The sequence below is a fragment of the Bos indicus x Bos taurus genome, chromosome 6 (assembly GCF_003369695.1).
Source record: "Bos indicus x Bos taurus breed Angus x Brahman F1 hybrid chromosome 6, Bos_hybrid_MaternalHap_v2.0, whole genome shotgun sequence".
Classification (NCBI taxonomy): domain Eukaryota; kingdom Metazoa; phylum Chordata; class Mammalia; order Artiodactyla; family Bovidae; genus Bos; species Bos indicus x Bos taurus.
Window position 1 is genome coordinate 79,959,906 of NC_040081.1, and position 26,913 is coordinate 79,986,818.

The window sequence follows — 26,913 nt, forward strand, 5'->3', positions numbered from 1 at the left end:
GATCGCATTACTGACTCGATGGATGTGAGTCTGAGTGAACACCGGGTGTTGGTGATGGACAGGGTGGCCTGATGTGCTGCGATTCATCGGGTCGCAAAGAGTCGGGCACGACTGAGCGACTGAACTGAACTGAACTGAATCTACAGAAATTAAATCTTTCCAGTGTTAGAAAAGGGCTTCCAGATATCAGAGTGATAAAGAATCCACCTGCCAATGTGGGAGATGCAAGAGACACAGGCTCTATTCCTGGATCAGGAAGAACCTTTGGAGTAGAAAATGGCAACAACAACAGAAAAGGAGAAAAGTATGGCAGAGGATGAGATAATTAGTTAGCATTACCAGCTCAATGGACTAGAACTTTAGCAAACTCAGATAGTGAAGGACAGGGAAGTCTGGTGTGCTGCAGTCACAAAGAGTTGGACATGACCTAGCAATTAAATAATAACTACAAAAATGTTAGAAAAGAGAATAAGGGAAAATGTTTCTTCATCTAAATAGGAAAATTCATTAGGATAAGAGTTTTATCAAAACACCCCAAACCATTAAAGTGCTTTCTGACTTTCTGATTCAGTCCTTAGCCAGCTTACAAACTGAAATTCCCCTCTGCTTCTGATTTCTCATTGGCTTATGAAAAATCCAACAATCCTTCAAGGACTATGCCAAAGACATTTTCATATTCATGCAAGTCAAATGTATTTCCTTTCTCTAAACAAATATAGAATATTGTGTGCATGGTTTATTTTAGTTTTTGCTACATTAAAATCTTCTTATGGCTATTTTGGGAGGATAAAATGAAAAAAAAAGTGTCCAAAGGGATGGTACATAATAATATTCTAGGCAGTTTTTATTGAAATTATCATATTTAATATTGTATTATAAATCAAAAGCATAACAAAGAGTACATTTCTTTTACTATATTCCATTCCCTCCTTAACCAAGTGTGACAAACCATTCAGAATTATTTCTTATTTCTTCTATGTTTATATTTTACTAAACCAGAAAGTTTCAAGCACTGAAGAATGATATTTTTTTCCATTTGTGTTATGCTTTAAATTACAAAAGAAACCTAAATGATTCTGTTAGTGTGAATTTTAAGTTCTTCATATCATTGTCTTTTCTAAAAGTTGGAAATATTTGAAAAATTTAGAGAGCATAATACATATTTTTATGCCTAAACGTATCATGTTTTAATTTTGATTATTAAACTTTGATATTTGAATTATATTTTTAAAGGTGATGGTTTGTTTTAGTAATATTCACTCCAGTAGTTCATTGTTATTTAATAACCGTAAATAACATTAAATAACAAAGCACCATTATATGTTGTGGCCTCTGACAAAGACACCTAAGATCCACGTACTATTCTCTAGAGTAAAAAATATCTGTTCATCAGTCTTTTCAAGAGCCATATATTTAAAAATATAATATAATATAGTAATAATTTTCATGATTAATTCCTCAGTTAGGGTTCACTGTCTGCTCAGCTCCCACTATTTGAGGGCACATAATCTTGACTGTGTGGATCCCAAAAAACTGTGGAAAATTCTGAAAGAGATGGGAATAACAGACCACTTGCCTCCTGAGAAATTTGTATGCAGGTCAAAAAGCAATAGTTAGAACTGGACATGGAACAACAGACTGGTTCCAAATAGGAAAAGGAGTACGTCAAGGCTATATACTGTCACCCTTCTTATTTAACTTATATGCAGAGTGCATCATGAGAAATACTGGACTGGATGAACCACAAGCTGGAATCAAGTTTGCCAGGAGAAATATCAATAACCCCAGATTTGCAGATGACACCAAATTTATGGTATAAAATGAAAAAACAAACAAAAAAAAAACCACCACTAAAGAGCCTCTTGATGAAAGTGAAAGAGGAAACTGAAAAAGCTTGCTTAAAACTCAACATTCAGAATTTTAAGATCATAGCATCCAGTCCCATCACTTCATGGCAAATAGATGGGGAAACAATGGAAACAGTGACAGACTTTATTTTGGGGGGGCTCCAAAATCACTACAGATGGTGACTGCAGCTATAAAATTAAAAGATGCTTACTCCTTGGAAGAAAAGTTGTGAGCAACTAGACAGCATAGTAAAAAGCAGAGACATTACTTTGCCAACAAAGGTCTGTCTAGTCAGGGCTATGGTTTTTCCAATAGTCATTGTGTGTATGTGAGAGTTAGATTATAAAGAAAGCTGAGCACCGAAGAATTTGGTGCTTTTGAAGTGTGGTGTTGGAGAAGACTATTGAGAGTCCCTTGGACTGTAAGGAGGTCCAACTAGTTCATCCTAAAGGAAATCAGTCCTGAATATTCATTGGAATGACTAATACTGAAGCTGAAACTCCAATATTTTGGCCACCTGATGTGAAGAACTGACTCATTTGAAAAGACCCTGATTCTGGGAAAGATTGAAGACAGGACAAGAAGGGGATGAGAGAGGATGAGATCTTTGGATGGCATCACTGACTCAATGGACATGAGTTTAAATAAATTCCAGGAGTTGGTGATGAACAGAGAAGCATGGTGCATTGCAGTCCATGTTGTCGCAGAGTCGGATATGAGTCAACTCCTGAAATGAACTGAACTGAATCTTGTGTATACATGCCAGTGGTTCTAACAGTCTATGAAATCCTTGAAAACAATTATCTGGTGTATCGTAGTTTGTGTTTCAACGTGTAGCATACCATATAGCATATAGTACAGTGTTAGGTCACTTTTGTTGAAGTGAAAAATAAAGATATGAGCAGAAATTTGCATGAAAACAGAAGCCCCATGATTTGATATGAAAAAATCTTTCACAAGATTACTATGGAAAAGCTGTATGCTTTGTTTTTCAAACCAGCATACAGTAAATAACAATCTTCTAACTTGGCATATACACATTTCCCTCCCTGAATTTATAGACTTCCAAGACTAAAATTATGTTACCCTGAAAAAAACCTACTTGTGGAAACTGGGTTATTATTACAAGCTTTTCACAAAGTTTTAAATTTAATATTTTTATTGTTACATTTAAATTTCACTTGTTAAAAAACAAAAGCTGCTGACTTTGAATAAATCTTTGAGAATTGCCCTTTTCTAGAACAATTTTAGTCAAATACAGCAGAAAAATATATGATTAACCATGAAATGATTCAGACAGTAAGTGTTGCTCAATTAGCCACAAGCTTGTGCTTGGTCAACTCTTTCAGTACTTTAGTTGTACTCAGCACAAAAAGAGGAAAATATGAACATTAATAGAGCATATAAGACTTTATGATTACTAAATAAATGTCTCTGTAGATTTATTAAGAAATTTTTTCATAATAATTTCTACTTTTAGCCAGTTTAAACAACAGGGACCAGCTAGCTATCTTTGCAATAATTCATTCATTTTTGTAAATCACAATTAATTGTGCTGTTTGGAGAAAAAGTATTCTGTCATCTGAAATTTTAAAATTCTCTTCATTAATCTTTCTTTATAATCAGAGTGACTTAGTCTTAAAATGTTAAGTACACAAGGTAATTGATGTTAATTAGTTGAACCAAAAATTTATTCCTAAATTTCAACTAATCATAGTTGAGTTTTGCATCATCATTACTGTTTTCAACATTTAAGTTGATGGACTTAGAAAAATATTTTCATGTTAAAGTGCAATTTAGGGTTTACTTGAATTTCCCCCTTGTGAAGATACTGCAGTATTTCACAAAATAATTTTTTTTCACTATTACTACTTTTTGAACTTCGAAAGTGGCAATTCTTTTACTGTCTGAGCCACCAGGAAAGCTCTTTATATAATATAGTGGATTATTTTAAGAAAAGCTTTGCACTGTCAAAAAAAAAAGTATGTATACATACATGTATTTCAGATTTTATTATCATAGCAAATGGTTCTTTATATGTTACAATAACACATTTTGTCAATTATTTTTTAAAATATAAAAATAAGCATTCATACATAAATTCTTTAAAATTTTCACCATGGAAATTTTCAAAAATATATCCTTCTGAATAATTTTATTTTAAATAAATATTTAGCTCCAAATGAATTATGTGTAAATATACATTTTACCTAGAATTGTAGCCTAAATATTATTTATTTTCTCATTACATATATATGTATATATCATATAAGTATTGTAAATATAAGAGTAGAAAGAAAAGTATGTTTGAAAATATGACTCTGAGTATCTGATTTTATTCTATATAACTATTATATGATTATAACATTGCAGACATAAATACAGTGTCAATAACCACTCTAAAACTAACATTTAATTTTTGCAATCCTTCAATAAAATTAAATATCCTTTAGTGACTAGAATATTCATTTACAGTGTCTATTATCAAGCCATTTAATTTCTATTTAATGTGAAAATAATAGTCTTTATACATCATGTACTGAACAAGCGGCTATTTCTATACATTTTCTGCCTTATAGCTTGATATTCTAACATGTTGAAAATATGAAACAAAATGTAAAATTGCAACTAGAGTTTGATGCCCAACTCAGCAGTGGCAACAGGACTGGAAAAGGTCAGTGTTCATTCCAATCCCAAAGAAAGGCAATCCCAAAGAATGCTAAAACTACCACACAATTGCACTCATCTCATACTCTGGTAAAGGAATGCTCAAAATTCTACAAGCCAGGCTTCAGCAATATGTGAAACATGAACTTCCAGATGTTCAAGCTGGTTTTAGAAAAGGCAGAGGAACCAGAGATCAAAATGCCAACATATGCTGGATCATGGAAAAAGCAAGAGAGTTTCAGAAAAAACATCAATTTCTGCTTTATTGACTATGCCAAAGCCTTTGACTGTGTGGATCACAATCAACTGTGGAATATTCTGAAAGAGATGGGAATACCAGACCACCTGATCTGCCTCTTGAGAAATTTGTATGCAGGTCAGGAAGCAACAGTTAGAACTGGACATGGAAAAACAGACTGGTTTCAAATAGGAAAAGGAGTATGACAAGGCTGTATATTGTCACTCTGCTTATTTAACTAATATGCAGAGTACATCATGAGAAATGCTGGGCTGGAAGAAACACAAGCTGGAATCAAGATTGCTGGGAGAAATATCAGTAACCTCAAATATACAGATGACACCACCCTTATGGCAGAAAGTGAAGAGGAACTAAAAAGCCTCTTGATGAAGGTGAAAGAGGAGAGTGAAAAAGTTGGCTTAAAGCTCAACATTCAGAAAACTAAGATCATGGAACCTGGTCCCATCACTTCATGGCAAATAGATGGGGAAACAGTGGAAATAGTGGCTGACTTTTTTTTTTTTTTTTTATGGGCTCCAAAATCACTGCAGGTGCTGATTGCAGCCATGAAATTAAAAGAAACTTACTTCTTGGAAGGAAAGTTATGACCAACCTAGATAGCATATTAAAAAGCAGAGTCATTATTTTGCCAACAAAGGTCCATCTAGTCAAGGCTATGGTTTTTCCAGTGGTCATGTATGGATGTGAGAGTTGGACTATAAAGGAAGCTGAGTGCAGAAGAATTGATGCTTTTGACATGTGGTGTTGGAGAAGACTCTTGAGAGTCTCTTGGACTGAAAGGAGATCCAACCAGTACATCCTAAAGGAGATCGGTCCTGGGTGTACATTGGAAGGACTGATGTTGAAGCTGAAACTCTAATATTTTGGACACCTGATGCGAAGACTCATTTGAAAGACCCTGATGCTGGCAAAGATTGAGCACAGGAGAAGAAGGAGAAGACAGTGAATGAGATGGTTGGATGGCATCATTGATTCGATGGGCATGGGTTTGGGTGGACTCCAGGAGTTGGTGACGGACAGGGAGGCCTGGCATGCTGTGTTTCATTGGGTTGCAAAGAGTTGGACACAACTGAGTGACTGAACTGAACTGAACTGAAATTACAAAATAAATAAAGAAAGAAAAAGAAGTGTTTGTTTTTATTAAATTAGAAAATAATGTGTTGGATTTTAAGACTACACTGTTTTCCATGGTGAATAAACTTTCTGGAATATTTTTTAGAATATATGTTTTATTACCTAAATGAGAATATTTTAGCACTAAAGGAGACCATAAAGACCAAAGAATTATAAGTATATTTGTGAAATTAATGTTTATGATTATTTCTTTGATGATGTTGATTATGCTTTCTTACGAGTTTGTGAAGTCAAAATAATCCTTGCACTCAGGGAAGTTTGCACTTAACACTGTATTACTGAAATAAGGAAGCCCAAATTATGTTTAAATGAATTGGTTTCTCCATACATATTGGAGGACTCTTTCAAATAAAATAGTATCACCTATGAGAAAAATAAGTAATCATTTTAAAAATCTATTATAAAAGCTAGTGATCAAATGACAATTATATTCCTTTCCAAATAATCAACACATATCATTAATGAAAGTTAACTATATGAAGAAAACATTTAGCAAATGATTGATATTATTTACTTATTGATTAATTACTCAGCCTCATAATTATAGGGAATAAATTATATATATATATGTGTGTGTGTGTGTGTGCATTATCCAAATTAATTTATATTTATTTCTTTGACAAAGATGATTTTTCCATAAATAAAAAAATTCTACATCAATATGCAGAAGAATTGATGCTTTTGAACTGTGGTGTTGGAGAAGACTCTTGAGAGTCCCTTGGGCTGCAAGGATGTCCAAACAGTCCATCCTGAGGGAGATCAGTCCTGGGTATTCATTGGAAGGACTGATGTTGAGGCTGAAACTCCAGTACTTTGGCCCCCTGATGCAAAGAGGTGACTCATTTGAAAACACCCTGATGCTGGGAGGGATTGGGGGCAGGAAGAGAAGGGGATGACAGAGGATGAGATGGCTGGATGGCATCACCGACTCGATGGACATGAGTTTGGGTAAACTCTGGGAGTTGATGATGGACAGGAAGGCCTGGCATGCTGTGGTTCATGGGGTCGCCAAGAGTCAGACAGAACCGAGTGACTGAAATGAACTGAACTGAACTACAGTTCATCAAAATGTAAATTCACATAAAACTAAAGGGGAAATAAAATGTCCATATGATGTATTTTAAATCTATTTTTAGTTTTCTTTATTACTATCTGAAATGTTTTATGGCCAAATTTAAGTGATATAATTGCCTAATAATTATCAGAAAAAATTATTGGAAAAAGTAAGGATTTATGTGCTTAGTCACTCAGTCTTGTCTGACTCTTTGTGACCCCATGAACTGTAGCCTGCCCAGCTCCTCTGTCCATGAGGATTCTCCAGGGAAGAATATTGAAGTTGATTGCCATGCCCTCTTCCATGGGATCCTCCAAACCCAGGGATCGAACCCAGGTATTCCACATTGCAGGCAGATTCTTCACCTTCTGAGCCACCAGGGAAGGACAAGGATTTATAATCTTTTGAAAATATTTTGATTAAAATATAGTTGGTTATCAGTTGTTGATTTGCAGTAACAATGACAAAGACATTTACCAAAGTTGCTTAGCCTTTAGTTATAAAAGGAAAAGATGATGTTTATGAATACTTCAATAAGTATTGCCATGAAATGTATGTTGAATAAAGGCCTAAATATAGGGGAAGTACCAATGGAAGTGATAAGTAATAATGAGTTCAGCATTAGAAGTATCCATCAATCTGCATTGTTTATATGTATCAGTTCAGTTCAGTCGCTCAGTCGTGTCAGACTCTCTGCGACCCCATGAATCTCAGCACGCCAGGCCTCCCTGTCCATCACCAATACCTGGAGTTTACCCAAACTCATGTCAATCGACTCAGTGATGCCATTCAGCCATCTCATCTGCTGTCATCCCCTTCTCTTCCTGTCCCCAATCCCTCCCAGCATCAGGGTCTTTTCCAATGAGTCAACTCTTTGCATGAGGTGGACAAACTATTGGAGTTTCAGCTTCAACATCAGTCCTTCCAATGAACACCCAGGACTGGTCTCCTTTAGGATGGACTGGTTGGATCTCCTTGTGGTCCAAGGGACTCACAAGAGTCTTCTCCAACACCACAGTTCAAAAGTATCAGTTCTTCGACACTCAGCTTTCTTCACAGTCCAACTCTCACATCCATACATGACCACTGGAGAAACCATAGCCTTAACTAGACAGGTCTTTGTTGGCAAAGTAATGTCTCTGCTTTTTACTATGCTATCTAGGTTGGTCATAACTTTCCTTCCAAGGAGTAAACATCTTTTAATTTCATGGCTGCAATCACCATCTGCAGTGATTTTCGAGCCCCAAAATACAAAGCCAGCCACTGTTTCCCCTGTTTCCCCATCTATTTCCTATGAAGTGATGGGACCAGATGCCAAGATCTTCATTTTCTGAATGTTGAGCTTTAAGCCTACTTTTTCACTCTCCTCTTTCACTTTCAACCAAAGCCTCTTTAGTTCTTCTTCACTTTCTGCCATAAGGGTGGTGTCATCTGTATATTTGAGGTTATTGATATTTCTCCTGGCAATCTTAATTCCAGCTTGTGCTTCTTCCAGGCCAGCATTTCTCATGATGTACTCTGCATATAAGTTAAATAAGCAGGGTGACAATATATGCTATTTATTGATAATAAAAGTACACATTATTCTCTACTATTGTGCTGTGATAAAAACAGTCACAATATTTTGCAAGTCCTCCCATCAAGAAGTAGAATTATTACCCTCAATGTTAAATTTAAGCTAGTCTTGCTATTTGCTTTAACCAAAAGCATTTTTTGAAAGTGAGACTGCAAGTCGTGAAGCTAAGATTCAAGAGGCCGTGTATTTTCCATTCTTTCTGTTAATACCCTGATCAGCACCTTGTAACAGGGCCTAAGTTAACTTCCCCAGTGATGACAGACACATGGCCCTGTTGCACCTTTTCCTAGAGCTCACTCTCAGATCAGTCACCGAGCTACTTGGCAGTGAGCTGCAAGTCTTTGCCAGCCCAGCAGACATCATCAGAACAGTTGAACAGCTGTATGCTAAACTCCCAAACAGAATAATAAAATAAATAAATGGCTTTTGTGTAGATAAGTTTTAGAGTATTTGCTTTCAAATGTTAAAGAGCTATTAAAAACATTAATCATGAAAGGAGGACAAGGAAAAGAAATACATAGCTCAATTATTTCATTGTATAGGTTACAGACATTCAGAAGAGTGATGTTTACTTTTTATAAGTTTATATCAGGTTTGTAAATCCACTGAGATATTAACTCTCTTGTATAGTTTTTTTTTTTTGCTTTTTCTCTACTGATGATGTTAGAGACATGTACATTAATTTTTAAAAATACACTCAGCTGTCAAATTCTATATACAAAAATATAAGTAATATGGTACCACTGTGAAATATGCTGTGTGTTTGTTTTTATAAAAAATCTGAAAATATTCTTGACTCACATAACTATTTGACCTCAATATTTAAGATACTTAGTATTTGCTTTTGAAAGCTGCACAAGACAATAAAACTGAATTTTGGCAAAAGCTAAAGCAACACAATACCAAAAGCAATAACAAAAACAAAACCAAAAATGTATAGTGTATAATGTCTTGAAATGTGAGATTTATTCCCTTGAGTTTCAAGGAAATCCCTATTTTAAGATTAATAGTATTTCTTGGAAAATGAATCGTTACGGGTAACCTCATTTCTGAAAACATAGGAGTTCATCTACCTCTTTAAGCATCAAATATGTAAATCTATTCAATTTGAATACTTTTATTCCTAAAATATTTTATATTTATTGCCATTTCAAGAAAATAATAATTTAAATGATTTTGGGAACTGAAAATCTTCGGCAAATTAGTTATGTTTAGCAAATATTGTATTCTTCATTTCCACTTCTTTAGAAAATGATGTTTGTTGTGTTGGACTTGGCTCTTTGACTTGCTTTGGACAATGGACTGTGGAAGAACTGGACAGTGTCAATTTCAAACATTAGAAATCACCCCATCTATGTCACTTTTATAGCAATTAAAACTAAGACACCCCCTCTCTGTTCACTCTACTTGGAAATAATGTTAACAAGAGTTATTTCATCAACCTGGTTTTGTGGAATGGAGAGCTCAGAGCACAGTCATAGCTCATCCACATTGGCATGCCATGAGTGAGAATGAAATCTTTGTTACTGTCCATCATTGGTTATTTGGAGTCATTGGTTAGTCTGGACTGAAAATTGCTCTATATACATTCAAAAAGTGGTGGGACTGTCTTTTAGATAACTAGATTAAACATATTGGTATGGAAGGACTTCATGTCTTACAACCTTGATAGATAGATAGATAGATGTTTCCAAAACATCAAAGATCACTTCACATTTTGAAGTGATTCTCATAAATGTCTTAACAACTACACAAGATTTATACTACATTTTTTTAAAATATAAAGAATGTGAAATGAATTTCAAGCAAAAATAATTAGGGAGGAAACTTATCTTTAGAAAGTTCATATTTGTAATTAATTGTTTGACATCAAACCACAGAGATAGGTGCTAAAATTTTTTTCTGCATCATTGGCTCACTATAAATGCTACTATAGAGTGCGGGCCACTGAAAGTAATCGCATTACTTTTCAAATTTCACTACGTGTATTGCATGTTCACAGACCAATTTATCTTCAACAATTAAACAAATTCATAGTTTATTTCATCTTAGAACAATGAAGAATTTATTATTTAATGTGCCTGAAAATCTGAAAAATGTTTGATGATTAAAGAATCATGAAGCTTCAACACCTTCATTACATCACATTATATTACATCCTGAGTAAAGATAAGACATGCTTTTATCTAGAAAGCTGGTCTAATGCATTCTCATGGCTTCTAATGCCATATATTTTCATAATCCTCAGATGTATATCTCTGGTACTATCTTGGTTCATAGCTGCAAACTTACATATACAACTGAATATTTAACACATTTACATGGATGTCTGACAGTGATCATAACTTTAAATATACAGTACTGAATGCTATGTGGATTAAGCCAAACATTATTTCTACTCTAATGACACCAATATTCAAATGGTTTTTCAAACCAAAATCTTTTTAAAAACCATGACTTTTCAACTTCATTATCTGAAAAATCACAGAGTTCTATTGGTCCAACTGATTCTATTGATTGTTTAGAACCATCCCCTTCTGCTATTACAGTTATTCTCATCTACTATAAATATAGTAGGTACTCATTAAACATTCACTGAAGAAATTAATGTCCCATGGATAGATTGAATATCAGTCAATTTATTGAATTATATGTATAATAAAATATGATATTTAAATTTTTATACAGTTTTATGCATGTGTTTATTAAGATTTTATTTAAAATTTTTGGGTTTATTGACATATAATTGGCAAGTTAAATAATAAGATATTTAAAAGGTATAACATGATTTGATATACATATATGTTATTAAAAGATTTCACCCATGAATTAACTAACACATCCATTATCTTATATATTTACTGTTTTGTTTTGTTTTGGGTGAGAACATTTAAATTCTACTGTCAGCAAATTTCAATTATACCATACAGAAATATCAGCTATATTTGTTATGCTATACAATAGATCCTCTGGCCTTATTCCACTTATAGGTGAAAGTTCATACTCTGTTAACAATCTCTATTTCTCCCAACTCCCAACCACCAGCAATCACTTTTCTATTCTCTTTTTCTGAGTTTAAATTTATTTTTTAACATATAAGTGATACTATGCAATATTTACCTTTCCTGTCTGACTTATCTCACTTAGCATTATGATCTTTAGTTTCACCCATGTTGTTACAAATGAGACAATGTCCTTCTTTTTAAAGGCTGAGTAATATTTCATTTAATATATATGTAATGCAGATATCTTAGAGGTTGTCTTATCATTTTCTGATGGTTTCCTTTACTATGCAGCAAGCTTTAGTTTAATGTAATCCTGTCTTACTGCAGTCTTACTGTTTTAAATAGAAGAGGAAACATTACACATTTGTTGTTCAGTCACTAAGTTGTGTCACACCCTTTGCAACCCCATGAACTGCAACACACCAGGCACCCCTGTACTTCACAATCTCCTGGAGTTTTGCTAAGATTCATATCCATTAAGTTGCTGATGCTGCTGACCCCCTTCTCCTTTTGCCTTCTGTCTTTCCCAGTGTCAGAGTATTTTTCAGTGAGCCAGCTCTTTGCATCAGGTGCCCAAAGTACTGGAGTTTCATCTTCACCATCAGTCCTGCCACTGAATATTTAGGGTTGATTTTTTTTAGGATTGACTGGTTTGATCTCCTTGCGGTCCAAGGGTCTTTCAAGAATCTTCTCGAGCACCAAAATTCAAAAGCATTAATTCTTCAGCACTCAGCCTTCTTTCTAATCCAACTCTCAAATCTGTACATGACTACTAAAAATTATAGTTTTGATTATATCTTTATTCACAGTCCAACTCTGACATCCATACATGACCACAGGAAAAACCATAGCCTTGACTAGATGGACCTTTGTTGGCAAAGTAAGGTCTCTGCTTTTCAATATACTATCTAGGTTGGTCATAACTTTTCTTCCAAGGAGTAAGCATCTTTTAATTTCATGGCTGCAGTCACCATCTGCAGTGATTTTGGAGCCCAAAAGAATAAAGTCTGTCACTGTTTCCACTGTTTTCCCATCTATTTCCCACGAAGTGATAGGACCGGATGCCATGATCTTCGTTTTCTGAATGTTGAGCTTTAAGCCAACTTTTTCACTCTCCACTTTCACTTTCATCAAGAGGCTTTTTAGTTCCTCTTCACTTTCTGCCATAAGGGTGGTGTCGTCTGCATATCTGAGGTTATTGATGTTTCTCCCAGCAATCTTGATTCCAGCTTGTGCTTCTTCCAGCTCAGCATTTCTCATGATGTACTCTTCATATAAGTTAAATAAGCAGGGTGACAATATAGAGCCTTGACGTACTCCTTTTCCTATTTGGAACCAGTCTGTTGTTCCATGTCCAGTTCTAACTGTTGCTTCCTGACCTGCATATAGGTTTACATATTAGGTTGGTGCATAAATAATTGCAGTTTTGCATTGTTGAACTTTGCCAATTGACTTTGGAATGCATTCTTAAATAAATGTGGTTATGTTATACATAATTTTAAAGTTCATTTCTAGCTTTATGTTTATTTTTGCTATTGACTTATTGCTTGCTGTTTATTTTACATTTATTTAGGCTATGGAAATACTGTTAGACAAAAAACAAATCCTAGTGATTTTTTAATTCGAGTTCAGAATTGGTCATAATGCAGCAGAGACAACTCACTATATCAACAATGCATTTGTCTCAGGAACTGCTAACAAACGTACAGTGCAGTGGTGGTTCAAGAAGTTTTGCAAAGGAGAGGAGAGCCTTGAGGAAGAGGAGTATAGTGGCAGAATATCATAAGTTGATAACAACTAATTGAAATCAATCATAGAAACTGATCCTCTTAGCAACTACACAAGAGGTTGCTGAAGAACTCAGTGTCAAATATTTGATGGTCATTCGGCATTTCAAGCAAACTGGAAAGGTGGAAAAAACTATAGGTGGGTGCCTCATGAGCTAACAGAAAAAAAAATCATCATTTTGAAGATTCATCTTCTCTTATTCTATGCAACAATAATGAAACATTTCTCTATCAGATTGTGACTTTCCATGAAAAGTGGATTTTATATGACAACTAGTGAAAACTAGCTCAGTCACTGGACCAAAAAGAAGCTCCAAAGCACTTCCCAAAGCCAAACTTGCACCAAAAAATGTCATGGTCACTGGTGGTCTGCTGGTTTGATCCACTATATCTTTCTGAATCCTGGTGAAACCATTATATTTGAGAAGATACACAATAAATCACTGAGATACACCAAAAACTGCAATGCCACATCAGTCAAAAGAAAGGGCCCACTTCTTCTCCATGACAACACCCAACCACACATCACACAACCAGAGCTTCAAAAGTTGAAAAAATTAGGCTAAAAAGTTTTGTCTCATCCACCATATTCCCCTGGCCCTTGCCAAACACTACCACTTCTTCAAGTATCTTGAAACTTTTTGCAGAGAAAATGCTTCCACAACCAGCAGGAGGCAGAAAATGCTTTCTAAGAGTTTGTCAAATCCTAAGGCATGGATTTTTATGCTACAGGAATAAACAAGCTTATGTCTTATTAGCAAAAATGTGTTGATTGTACTGATTCCTGTTTTGATTAATAAAGCCTGAAAAGTGTGCATGTTTTAAACTCTTAAGTAGGTAGAGAATTTATCTTTGCTTTCCTTCCTGAAAACTCCAGAGTTGTCTTTAAAACAGTATGCCTTCAGTGAAAGCCTGAAAGGTCAATAATGTAAGGCATTTTAGAGGAGAGAATTTCTACTTTAGTAGACTGCCCTTAACTGTTACAGCTAGGCCCAGAATGATCCTTCAGTGTGCTGGAACTGTTAATAAATGGAAGAGACCTCTGAAGCTGCTTTCTTCAATACAAGAAAAAGAAGAATCATCCTTTGAGCCCAACACCTTGTTCTTCCCTCTCCTTTTTTGTTCAGTTGTCAAGTTGTGCCCAACTCTTTGTGACCCCATGGACTGCAACATGTCAGGCTTCCCTGTTTTACACTAACTCCTGGAGTTTGCTCAAATTCATATTCATTGACTCAGTGATGATATCTAATCATCTAATTTTCTGTCATCCTCTTCTGCTTATGCCTTCAATTTTTCCCATCATCAGGGTCTTTCAGCTTACATTTTATTGTATTGGACTATTTACATGTTAATATTCATTACAATGTGGTGAACATCTGAAAAGGAGGAACCATTTTCTGTGGTTTGGTTTGGTGTGTGCACTATTGTTCCTGATGCCTACTACAAGGCCTATCAACAGGAAGATTGGTATTCTTCAGTATTTATGAAGAAAAACAAATAGGGAAAAAGGAAAGCAGGAGAAAAGTGGAAGGCAGGAAATGTTCTTGAATTATACCTCTGCAAGATATTCTTGTCACTGGAGAAGGGAAAGGCAAACCACTTCTGTATTCTTGCCTTGAGAACCCCAAGAAAAGTATGAAAAGGCCAAAATATAGGACACTGAAAGATGAATTCCACAGGTTGGTAGGTGCCCAATATGCTACCAGAGATCGGGGGGAAATAACTCCAGAAAGAATGAAGAAACAGAGCCAAAGGAAAAACAACACCCAGTTGTGGGTGTGACTGGTGATGGAAATAAAGACCAATGCTGTGAAGAGAAATATTGCATAGGAACTTGGAAAGTTAGGTCCATAAATCAAGGCAAATTGAAAGTGGTCAAACAGGATATGGTAAGAGTGAACACCGATGTTTAGGAATCAGAGAACTAAAATGGACTGGAATGGGAGAACTTAACTCAGATGACCATTATATCTACTACCATGGGGCAAGATTCCCTTTGAAGAAATGGCATAGCCATCATAGTCAACAAAAGAGTCCAAAATGCAGCACTTAGATCCAATCTCAAAAATGAAAGAATGATCTCTGTTCATTTCCAAGGCAGACCATTCAATATCAGAGTAATTCAAGTCTATGCCCCAAACAGTAATGTTAAAGAAGCGGAAATTGAATGGTTCTATGAAAACCCACAAGACCTTCTAGAACTAACACACAAAAAAGATGTCCTTTTCATTTTAGGGCACTGGAATGCAAAGGTAGGAAGTCAAGAAACACCTGGAGTAATGGACAAATATGGCCAAGCAGTATAGAATGAAGCAGGACAAAAACTAGCAGAAATTTGACATGAGAATTCACCAGTTATAGCAAATACCCTCTTCCAACAAAACAAGAGAAGACTCTACCCAGAGACATCATCAGATGGTCAATACTGAAATCAGATTGATTATATTCTTTTCAGCCAAAGATGGAGAAGCTCTATACAGTCAGCAAAAACAAGACCAGAAGCTGACTGTGGCTCAGATCATGAACTCCTTATTGCCAAATTCAGACTTAAATTGAAGAAAGTAGAAAAAACCACTAGACCATTCAGGTATGACCTAAATCAAATTCCTAGTGTTTATATAGTGGAAATGAGAAATAGATTTAAGGGACTAGATCTGATAGAGTGCCTGATGAACTATGGACAGAGGTTTGTGACATTGTATAGGAAGCAGGGATCAAGATCACCCCTAGGAAAAAAGAAATGCAAAAATGAAAAATGGTTGTCAGAGGAGGCCTTACAAATAGCTAAGAAAAAAAGAGAAGTGAAAGGCAAAGGAGAAAAGGAAAGATATACCCATTTGAATGCAGAGTTCCAAAGAATAGCAAGGAAAGATAAGAAAGCCTTCCTCAGTGATCAGTGCAAAGAATTAGAGGGAAGCAATAGAATGGGAAAGACTAGAGATCTCTTCAAGAAAATTAGAGATGCCAAGGAAAAATTTCATGCAAAGATGGGCACAATAAAGGACAGAAATTGTATGGACCTAACAGAAGCAGAAGATATTAAGAGGTGGCAAGAATACAGAGAAGACCTACACAAAAGAGATCCTCATGACCCAGATAATCACAATGAAGAAGAAGTGAAGTAGCTCAGTCATGTCCAACTCTTTGCGACCCCATGGACTGTAGCTTACAAGGCTTCTCTGTGTATGGAATTTTCCAAGCAAGAGTACTGGAGTGGGTTGCTATTTCCTTCTCCAGGAGATCTTCCTGACCCAGGGATTGAACCCAGGTCTCCAGCATTGCAGGCAGATGCTTTACCATCTGAGCCACCAGGGAAGCCCAAGATAGTGTGACCACTAACCTAGAGCCAGGCATCCTGGAATGCGAAGTCAAGTGAGCCTTAGGAAACATCACTAAGAACAAAGCTAGTGGAGGTAATGGAATTCCGGATGAACGATTTCAAATCCTAAAACATGATGGTGTAAAAGTGCTGCACTCAATATGCCAGCAAATTTGAAGGAAAAAAAAAAAAAAAAAACAGTGGCCACAGGACTGGAAGTAGTCAGTTTTCATCCAATCCCAAAGAAAGGCAGTGACAAAGAATGCTCAGACTACTGCACAATTGCACTCATCTCACAGGCTAGTAAAGTAATACACAAAATTCTCCAAGCCAAGCTTCAATAGTATGTGAACCATGAACTTCCAAATGTTCAAGCTGCATTTAGAAAAGGCAGAGGAACCAGAGATCAATTTGCCAACATCCACTGAATCACCGAAAAAGCAAGAGTATTCCATAAAACATCTACTTCTGCATCATTCACTAAGTCAAAGCCATTGACTCTGTGTATCACAACAAACTGTGGTAAATTCTGAAAGAGATGGGAATACCAGATCACCTGACCTGCATCCTGAATAATCTGTATGCAGTACAAGAAGCAACAGTTAGAACTGGACATGGAACAATAGACTGGTTCCAAATCGGGAAAGGAATATGTCAAAGCTGTATCTTGTCACCCGGCTTGTTTAACTTATTTGCAGAGTACATCATGAGAAATGCTGGACTGGATGAAACACAAGCTTGAATCAAGATTTCCAGGAGACATATCAATAACCTCAATGGACACAAGTTTGAATAACCTCCAGGAGTTGGTGATGGACAGGGAGGGCTGATGTGCTGCAGTCCATGGTGTCGCAAAAACTGGACATGACTGAGTGACGGAACTGAAGATATCTTTGTAGGTATCTGAATAGTAGTCAACCAAAACATTTTAAAGGTAGTATCATCTTCAAATAATGATCACCTCCAAACTTTTGAGCTCTTATCATGTAGCCATTCAAATAGCAGCATTTTTATACAAGAAAGAAAGATACAATATGCCGTATTGTGCTTAGCTCAGTCACTTCAGTCCTGTCTGATTCTTTGTGATCTGATGGACTGTAGTCTGTCAGGCTCCACTGTCCATGGGATTCTTCAGGTAAGAATACCGGAGTGGATTGCCAGGCCCTTCTCCAGATGATCTTCCCAGCTCAGGGACTGAACCTGAGTCTCTTGTGTCTTCTGCATTGCAGACAGATTCTTTACTCACTGAGCTATCTGGGAAGATGCATTGTAAATACACATAAATATAAATCACATGTTTATGTATAATTTAGGACTATGTGGAGCTTAGAATCTGCCACTATACAAATTTTAGCAAAAATATAAATTCCATCTCTCCTTTTACTTACAATGCAAACTGAAGACCCCCAGGAAGTACAAACATGCACCAAAAACTTGTATCAGAAAGATAATACAAATCTTAATATAATATAAAAATCAGTTTTCACTTCCTACAATATTGTCCCTTCAGTCTTCTCTACCTTAAGCCTTTCAGTTCAGTTCAGTCACTCAGTCATGTCTTTGTGACCCCTGGACTGCAGCACACTAGGTTTCCTTGTCCATCACCAACTCCCAGAGCATGCTCAAACTCATGTCCATCAAAACAGTGATGCCATGCAAACATCTTATCCTGGGTCATCCCCTTCTCCTCCTGCCTTCAATTTTTCCCAGCATCAGGTTTTTCAAATGAGTCAGTTCTTCATGTCAGGTGGCCAAAGTATTTGAGTTTCAGCTTCAGCATCAGTCCTTCCAATGAACATTCAGGACTGATTTCCTTTAGGGTTAACTGGTTTGATTTCATTGCAGTCCAAGGGACTCTCAAGGGTCTTCTCCGACACCACAGTTCAAAAGCATCAATTCTTTGGTGATCAGCTTTCTTATAGTCCAACTTTCACATCCATACATGACTACTGGAAAAACCATAGCCTTGACTAGATGGACCTTTTTCGACAAAGTAATGTCTCTGCTTTTTAATCTGCTGTCTAGGTTGGTCATAACATTTCTTCCAAGGAACAAGTGTCTATTAATTTCATGGCTCCAGTCACCATCTGCAGTGATTATGGAGATCCCAAAAATAAAATCTTTCACTGTTTCCAGTGTTTCCCTATCTATTTGCCACAAAGTGATGGGACCGGATGCCATGATCTTCTTTTTTTGAATGTTGAGTTTTAAGTCATCTTTTTCATTCTCCTCTTTAACCTTCATCAAGAAGCTCTTTACTTCTTCTTCACTTTCCACCATCAGGGTGGTGTCATCTGGGTATCTGAGGTTATTGATATTTCTCCCACAATCTTGATTCTAGCTTGTGCTTCATCCAACCTGGCATTTCTCATGATGTACTCTGGTACATCATGATATAAGTTAAACAAGCAGGATGGCAATATACAGCATCGACGTACTCCTTTCCCAATGTGGAACCAGTCTGTTCCATGCCTGGTTTTAAATGTTCCTTTTTGAGCTACATACAGATTTTTCAGGAGGCAGGTAAGATGGTCTGGTATTCCCATCTCTTGAAGAATTTTCCACAGTTTCTCACGATCCACAGAGTCAAAGGCTTTGGAGTAATCAATAAAGCAGAAGTAGGTGTTTTTCTGGTATTCTCTTGCTTTTTTGAGGATTCAACGGATGTTGGAAAGGTGATCTCTGGTTCTTCTGCCTTTTCTAAATGCAGCTTGAGCATCTGAAATTTCATGATTCACATACTGTTGAAGCCTTTAGCCTTAATTACCTTAAGCCTTTAGATAATTTAAAATATATTTTAAATTAAGCCTTTAGATAATTTAAAATACATTGTAAAAATAGAATGCTCCCACAGAGTATACTGTATTGGTGTTTTTCTTTCTGGCTTACTTCCAAGTCACCAGTTCAGGTTCGATGCACGATACTGGATGCTTGGGGCTGGTGCACTGGGACGACCCAGAGGGATAGTATGGGGAGGGAGGAGGGAGGAGGGAGGAGGGTTCAGGATCGGGAACACGTGTATACCTGTGGTGGATTCATGTTGATATTTGGCAAAACCAATACAATATTGTAAAGTTAAAAAATAAAATAAATAAAATAAATTTAAAAATAAATAAGTAAAAATAGAATGCTCATTTATTAATGTTTCCTTAAATTATCGTTCATTTTTAAAATATTTTTGGTATAATGGATAGTTACAGGAAAGAAAGTTGTCACTAGATAACTTTGAGCACTGAGGTCAGTAAAAGGAACAATTAAATCTGTTATATTTAAGTAACATTAAGATCACAGCAACAAGTCAGTTAATGATTTTGACAGTTACTTTTCAAGCTACTACAAGTATAATAAAATGTTAATCTGAACAAGGTACATACTTAGAATTCAATTTCCTTTAATTTCTTTGAAAAAAAAATAAAAGCCTAAAAAATCACATAAAAATATTTCACAGAAATACATTTTGTAAACACAGGCTTTATCTATTTTGTTTGAACTGTTAGAATATGAAAGAACCAAAAATTGCTTCACTGTGAACTTTCTGATAATTACTACAGCATGCACATTTTCAGATTTTGTTGACTTTAGCTAAGTCACTCCATCATTTTGTTGCCTGGTCTTGTGTATTGTTTGACAAAGCAGACTGCAGTAACCTTAAACTTACCCATCAGCCATTTGGATGCCCTCAGTAACAACCCTCAAAGTCACAAGTAAGTTTTATGTTTCTGATGTGACTTCCCTACAGCTCCTCTGATCACAGTCTCACCTACCTGCTAAGCCCTCCTCCTACGTGCTCCTTAGATAAGTTCCCCACAGGTTTTTCCAAAGCCCCACTATTTTGGTTTGAATGGACCAATCTGGCTTTAGTGTAGAAACCCCAAATTACTCCATTCATGGACCATAATGAAGGCATGTGCCCATGTCCTGTCTCTCTTTCATTGTACTCTGCAGTGTAGTCCCTTGAGGCCTGCTGGATCCTTCTTCAAGGGGCTGTGAATACTAAACTCTATTTCAGTTTCCCTCCTGGTCTGTTGAAACTTAACTTACCATCTGGCACCATGTGCTCCACATAACTAGTGTTAATTTGACAAATTAATAACATATTTACATCTAGAGAGATTTCCTTGATTCATTGCAAATCCAAATAATAGAATCCCAGTGAAACAGCATTAAACTGAAATAAAATGGTAATAATATATTCCTTTCACTTGTAATATCACATTCTACTCTACTGAAACTGGATGCATATATTTGTTTAACCTGTGTGGGCTGTACTACATTTGATAGAAACCACTGTATGTTCACTGAAAAATTACTATATTTTGTTATATGAATGGTATTCAGTAAAGATTAAATTAGAAATTATATGTGTGTGTGTGTATATATATATATATATATATATATATATATATATATTGCTTAAAGGTTCAAGTGTAACCTAAAGATGGGCCCAATGATTTATATTTATTTGAACTGTTTTATACTTATACCTCAAACTTGGGGAATACACATACATACACACTTTTCTTTCAATATAAACCTGTTGTTAAGCCTTCCTTTATTTTATGGGTTTTAGTATATTTAACTGATTTGAGAATTCTCATAGTACTAAATTTGTAAATTTCTAAATTTTTTTAGCTGTGTCCTATTTTATTCAAGGCACTGAGCCATAGCCATTTCCTTCGGGAAATTCCTCATGGAAAGTGATATATGTTCAGGTGCCTCCAATCAGATAACTTGTATCAGTTAAGTATAAGGGAAAAGAAACAAGGCCATTGCCCAATGTCACAAACCAGTTACATGTGAGAGGTGGCTGAGTATCCTCAAAGCCTAAGCAGATCCCCTGATGTCAATTTATCTCCCATGTTTGTCCTTAACAGGTTGAGAAAATATTTACTCCTCAGTTTTACTGCACTCTCTGTTTTCAGTCTTTCTACTTTTCAGTCTATCTTTCACAAGGTTGCCGGATTTAATTTTCCAGTTGGCAGATCTGAAAACATTATCCCTCTGGTTTGAAAGAGAATAAGAAGTCCAGATGCCTTGCAAGGCATGTAGGCCTCCACCCATACCATCAGTCCCACCCACACCATCTGCTCTGCTGCTGCTGCTAAGTCGCTTCAGTCGTGTCCAACTCTGTGTGATCCCACAGACGGCAGCCCACCAGGTTCTACCATCCCTGGGATTCTCCAGGCAAGAACACTGGAATGGGTTGCCATTTCCTTCTCCAACACGTGAAAGTGAAAAGTGAAAGTGAAGTCACTCAGTCATGCCTGACTCTTCGTGACCCCATGGACTGCAGCCCACCAGGCTCCTCCGTCCATAGGATTTTCCAGGCAAGAGTACTGGAGTAGGGTGCCATTGTCTTCTCTGACACCATCTACTGTTTGTTTTCTCAATTCACTCCTTTTTGCAGCATCACACCATGAACTTAATTATATAGGGCCAGAAATGTTGCTTATTACTTTGCTGTCTATTTGCCTTTGTTATGCTAAGTATTCTTCTGAGAGGATGTTCTTTCTACCCTACATATGTGAATGTATTATACTATACATATTTAAAAAAAATATTTTTGAGTCCCTCCTTCCAATGAATTCAGTTTTCTTATCCTCACCCATTAAACATCCCTCTGATGAGAAGTATTCTTTTCTCAGCTTTCTTAGTATAATTTGGGCTAAACTCTCCTATGCTTTTAGTCATATTATAATTTGTTTTAAAATGTCTAGTCTCTCTCATTCATATCAGAGTAAAGAAATGTGTCTAATTTTCAACCCCATGTAACTAACCTAAAATACAGTAGCCACTCATAAAGTAACTTTGTCTAATTTAAATAACAAAGTAGCCATAACCCTCTCACCTCTACACATCTTGCTAAAATATAGTCACCATTTCACAGCTATGTTCTGTAAAGAAAATGTTGTATGTCTATTAAACATATGATTCCAATTATTAAGTTTCTTCATTCAGTCTTGAATTAATAGGAAATAGGTTCTGTTTTGGGAGAAGGCAATGGCACCCCACTCCAGTACTCTTGCCTGGAAAACCCCATGGATGGAGGAGCCTGGTGGGCTGGCAGTCCATAGGGTCGCTAAGAGTCCGACACAACTGAGCGACTTTACATTTACTTTTCACTTCCATGCACTGGGGAAGGAAATGGCAACCCACTCCAGTGTTCTTGCCTGGAGAATCCCAGGGACGGGGGAGCCTGGTGGGCTGCCATCTATGGGGTCGCACAGAGTCGGACATGACTGAAGCTACTTAGCAGCAGCAGCAGCAGGTTCTGTTTTAATTGCACAATATAATTCTCCAAATTTTCTTCCTTAAATGGTTAACATTTCATTTTTCATCTGATCTTTAAATTTCCAAGAGAAACACAATTCATTTACTTGTATTTGTCTAAAATTTTGTCATTTTAGCCATAAGTTTTGTTCTATGTTTACAGAACAAACCTTTGAGAGTTATTATTTTACTTTGCCTTTAAGAAACTGTGATCTTTGGAAAGAAATCCAGGAAGAACCTAAATATGGCATGTTCTTATTTTGCATCCAAGATACATATATTGTAAAATAGCATTTAGGTGATTTGATCTGCTTGAATGATGGCAGTGTTGAAATGGTCACTTTCATGTCATCTTGTTTAGTGCTTCTCAAACTATGTGGGATAAAGTATCACTTCTGAAAAATTTCTACTTTGCTGTAGACTAATTCATTTGTAAAATAAAATGAAACTAAGTTGCTATAAAATTAAATACTGATATACCAGATACAATTGTCATTTCAAGAAGATTATGTGATTGAGCAAGCACAAAATCAATTTTTCAAATTGTTAAGATAGGTACAAATGCTCAGTCCCAACTACTAGCCTATATAACGTACATAATGGAGATTTCAACTAATTATTACTGGGACAAAGAACACATCTGCTTATAGGATATAATACTGGCACATAAAATGGTTGTTGTCTCAGTTGGACCATGAAGAATGAATGTGAATTAGACATAAGATTGTGACAGTACACTTCAGGAACATGAATCAAATTTGATCAAAAGTTAAACAATGCAAATTACAAGGCTCTTTTGGGATAGCTGAGTAGTATAGAATATTGAAACATGGAGTAATAAAGAAAAGGTAGAAGATAATTCCAAGTATGTGAATTGAAATAAATAAGAGTATAAAATTGAATAATAGAGTTAGGACAAGTACATTTTTCAAGAGCCTCTCCCCCCGTCCCCAACCTACAAAGGAAGGGCCTTTCAGGAAACTCAAATTTTTATTCTGCATTTCTTGGCAGTCCCATTCCAGACTAGATTCCCCCCAAGTTATTGTATCTAAAGTGGTCTCATTAAATTCAGCAATTAATACTGCAACCTTTAATATATGGGACACTCACAGCATTCCTCTGTTTTACTTAGCTGCATTTGACTCTACTGATCTCTAATCAATTTTTTTCTCAAATCAATTTTTTTTCTTAGTCTTCTGTTATATAACATTTGACATATTTCTTCTAATACTCTGGAGCCTTCTCTTCATTTATATCTTTATTTAAAATCTTCTTCATCTCTTTATTTAAAATCTTTACATTTTGGAATTTCTTAGTTTTCTACAGTTGATTCATTTCCCTTCCAATCAATCACATTGTTCTTTCTTAATTTTATCTTCTCTACTCAAAAGGCCTCAAAGACTACCTATATGATTCTAATCCTCAAGTTAATATATTTCACCTGGACCACTGTCCTGAGTTCTACATCTTCAAACGCAACTGCTTACTGGTTATCTCCCAAAGATCTCCAATTTAAAATGTACAAACTTGAGTGTTTGCTTCCTTCCTTACTCTCAACTAGTCTGAAAAATAATAAGAAAGCAAACTAATAGCAAACATAAAAATCCACAACAAACATTCAATCAGTTCAGTCACTCAGTTGTGTTCTACACTTTGTGACCCCATGGACTGCAGCCCACCAGGCTTCCCTGTCCATCACCAACTCCAAGAGCATGCTCAAACTCATGTCCATTCAGTCAGTGATGCAATCCAATCATCTCATCCTCTGTCATCCTCTTCTCCTCCTGCCTTCAGTCTTTCCAAACATCAGGGTCTTTTCCAATGAATCAGTTCTTCACATTAGGTAGCCAAAGTATTGGAGCTTCAGCTGATGAGTCATTATAATGCAAACTGAAGACCCCCAGGAAGTACAAACTGATGAGTCCTTCCAGTGAAAACCCAGGAATGATTTCCATTAGATTTGACTGGTGGGACTTTCAAGAGTCTTCTCCAACACTACAGTTCAAAAGCATCAGTTCTTCAGTGTCCAGCTTTTTTATAGTCCAACTCTCACATCCATACATGATTACTGGAAAAATTTTAACTTGGACTAGATGGACCTTTGTAGGCAAAGTAATGTCTCTGTTTTTTAATATGCTGTGTAGGTTCATCAGAGCTTTTCTTCCAAGGAGCAAGTGTCTTTTAATTTCACAGCTGCAGTCACCATCTGCAGTGATTTTGGAGTCCAAGAAAATAAAACCTGTCACTGTGTCAATTATTTCCCATCTATTTGCCATGAATGATGGGACTTGATGCCATGATCTTTGTTTTTTTGAAAGTTGAGTTTTAAGCCAGCTTTTTCACTCTCCCCTTTCACTTCATCAAAAGACTCTTTAGTTTCTCTTAGATTTCTACCATAAGGGGGGTGTCATCTGAATATATGAGCTTATTGATATTTCTCTCCCACAATCTGTGTTCCAGCTGTGCTTCATCCAGTCCACCATTTCTCATGAAGTACTCTTCATATAAGTTAAATAAACAGGGTAACAATATACATTCTTGATATACTCCTTTCCCTATTTGGAACCAGTCTGTAGTTCCATGTCCAATTCTAACTGTTGCTTCTTGACCTGCATAGAGATTTTTCAATAGGCAGGTAAAGTGGTCTGGTATTCCCATCTCTTGAAGAATTTTAAACAGTTTATTGTGATGTACACAGTCATAGGCTTTGGTATCATCAGTAAAGCAGAAGTAGATGTTTTTCTGGGGAGGAGGCACTGGCTACCCACTCCAGTACTCTTGCCTGGAAACTCCCATGGATGGAGGAGCCTGATGGGCTGCAGTCCATGGGGTCGCTAAGAGTCAGACATGACTGAGCAACTTCACTTTCACTTTTCACTTTCATGCATTGGAGAAGGATGGCAACCCACTCCAGTGTTCTTGCCTGGAGAATCCCAGGGACAGGGGAGCCTGGTAGGCTGCCATCTATGGGGTTGCACAGAGTCGGACACGACTGATGTGACTTTGCAGCAGATGTTTTTCTGTAACTTTCTTGCTTTTTCAATGATTCTAGCAGATGTTGGCAATTTGAGCTCTGGTTCCTCTGCTTGTTGTAAATCTAGCTTGAACATCTGCAAGTTCTTTGTTCAAGTACTGTTGAAGCCTGGCTTGGAGAGTTTTGAGCATTACTTTGCTAGTGTGTGAGATGAGTGCTTTTGTGAGGTTGTTTGAATATTCTTTGGCATTGCCCTTCGTTGGGATTGGAATAAAAACTGACCTTTTCCAGTCCTGTGGCCACTGCTGCATTTTCCAAATTTGCTGGCATATTGAGTGCAGCAGTTTCACAGCATCATCTTTTAGCATTTGAAATAGCTCAACTGGAATTCCATCACCTCCAGTTGCATTCTTCCTAGTGATATTTCCTAATGCCCACGTGACTTCCCGTTCAAGAATGTCTGGCTCTACGTGAGTGATCACACTATTGTGATTATCTGGGTCATGACAATCTTTTTTGTATACTTCTTCTATGTATCCTTGCCACCCCTTCTTAATATCTTCTGCATCTGCTAGATCCATACAGTTTCTGTTCTTTACTGTGCACATCTTTGCATGAAATATTCCCTTGGTATCTGTAATTTTCTTGAAGAGATTTCTAGTCTTTCCCATTCTATTGTTTCCCTCTATTTCTTTGCACTGATTACTGAGGAAGGCTTTCTTATCTCTCCTTGCTATTCTTTGGAACTCTGCATTCAAATGGGTATATATTTCCTTTTCTCCTTGCCTTTAACATCTCTTCTTTTCTCAGCTATTTCCAAGGCCTCCTCAGACAACTACTTTGCCTTTTTGCATTTCTTTTTCTTGGGGATGGTCTTGATCACTGCCTCCTCTACAATGTCATGGACCTCTATCCATAGTTCTTCCGGCACTCCATCAGAGCTAAACCCTTGAATCGATTTGTTTCTTCCACTGTATTATCATAAGGGATTTTCATCTTCAGGATCTTCAGTTGCTCAAA

At 36.4% G+C, this 26,913-nt stretch overlaps 1 protein-coding gene across 3 annotated transcripts in view; it reads right to left on the bottom strand.

The window, feature by feature from the left end:
* The window catches only part of TECRL (trans-2,3-enoyl-CoA reductase like), a 143,345-nt gene that overhangs the window by 107,597 nt on the left and 8,835 nt on the right, over nucleotides 1-26,913 (bottom strand). The window lies entirely within an intron of this gene.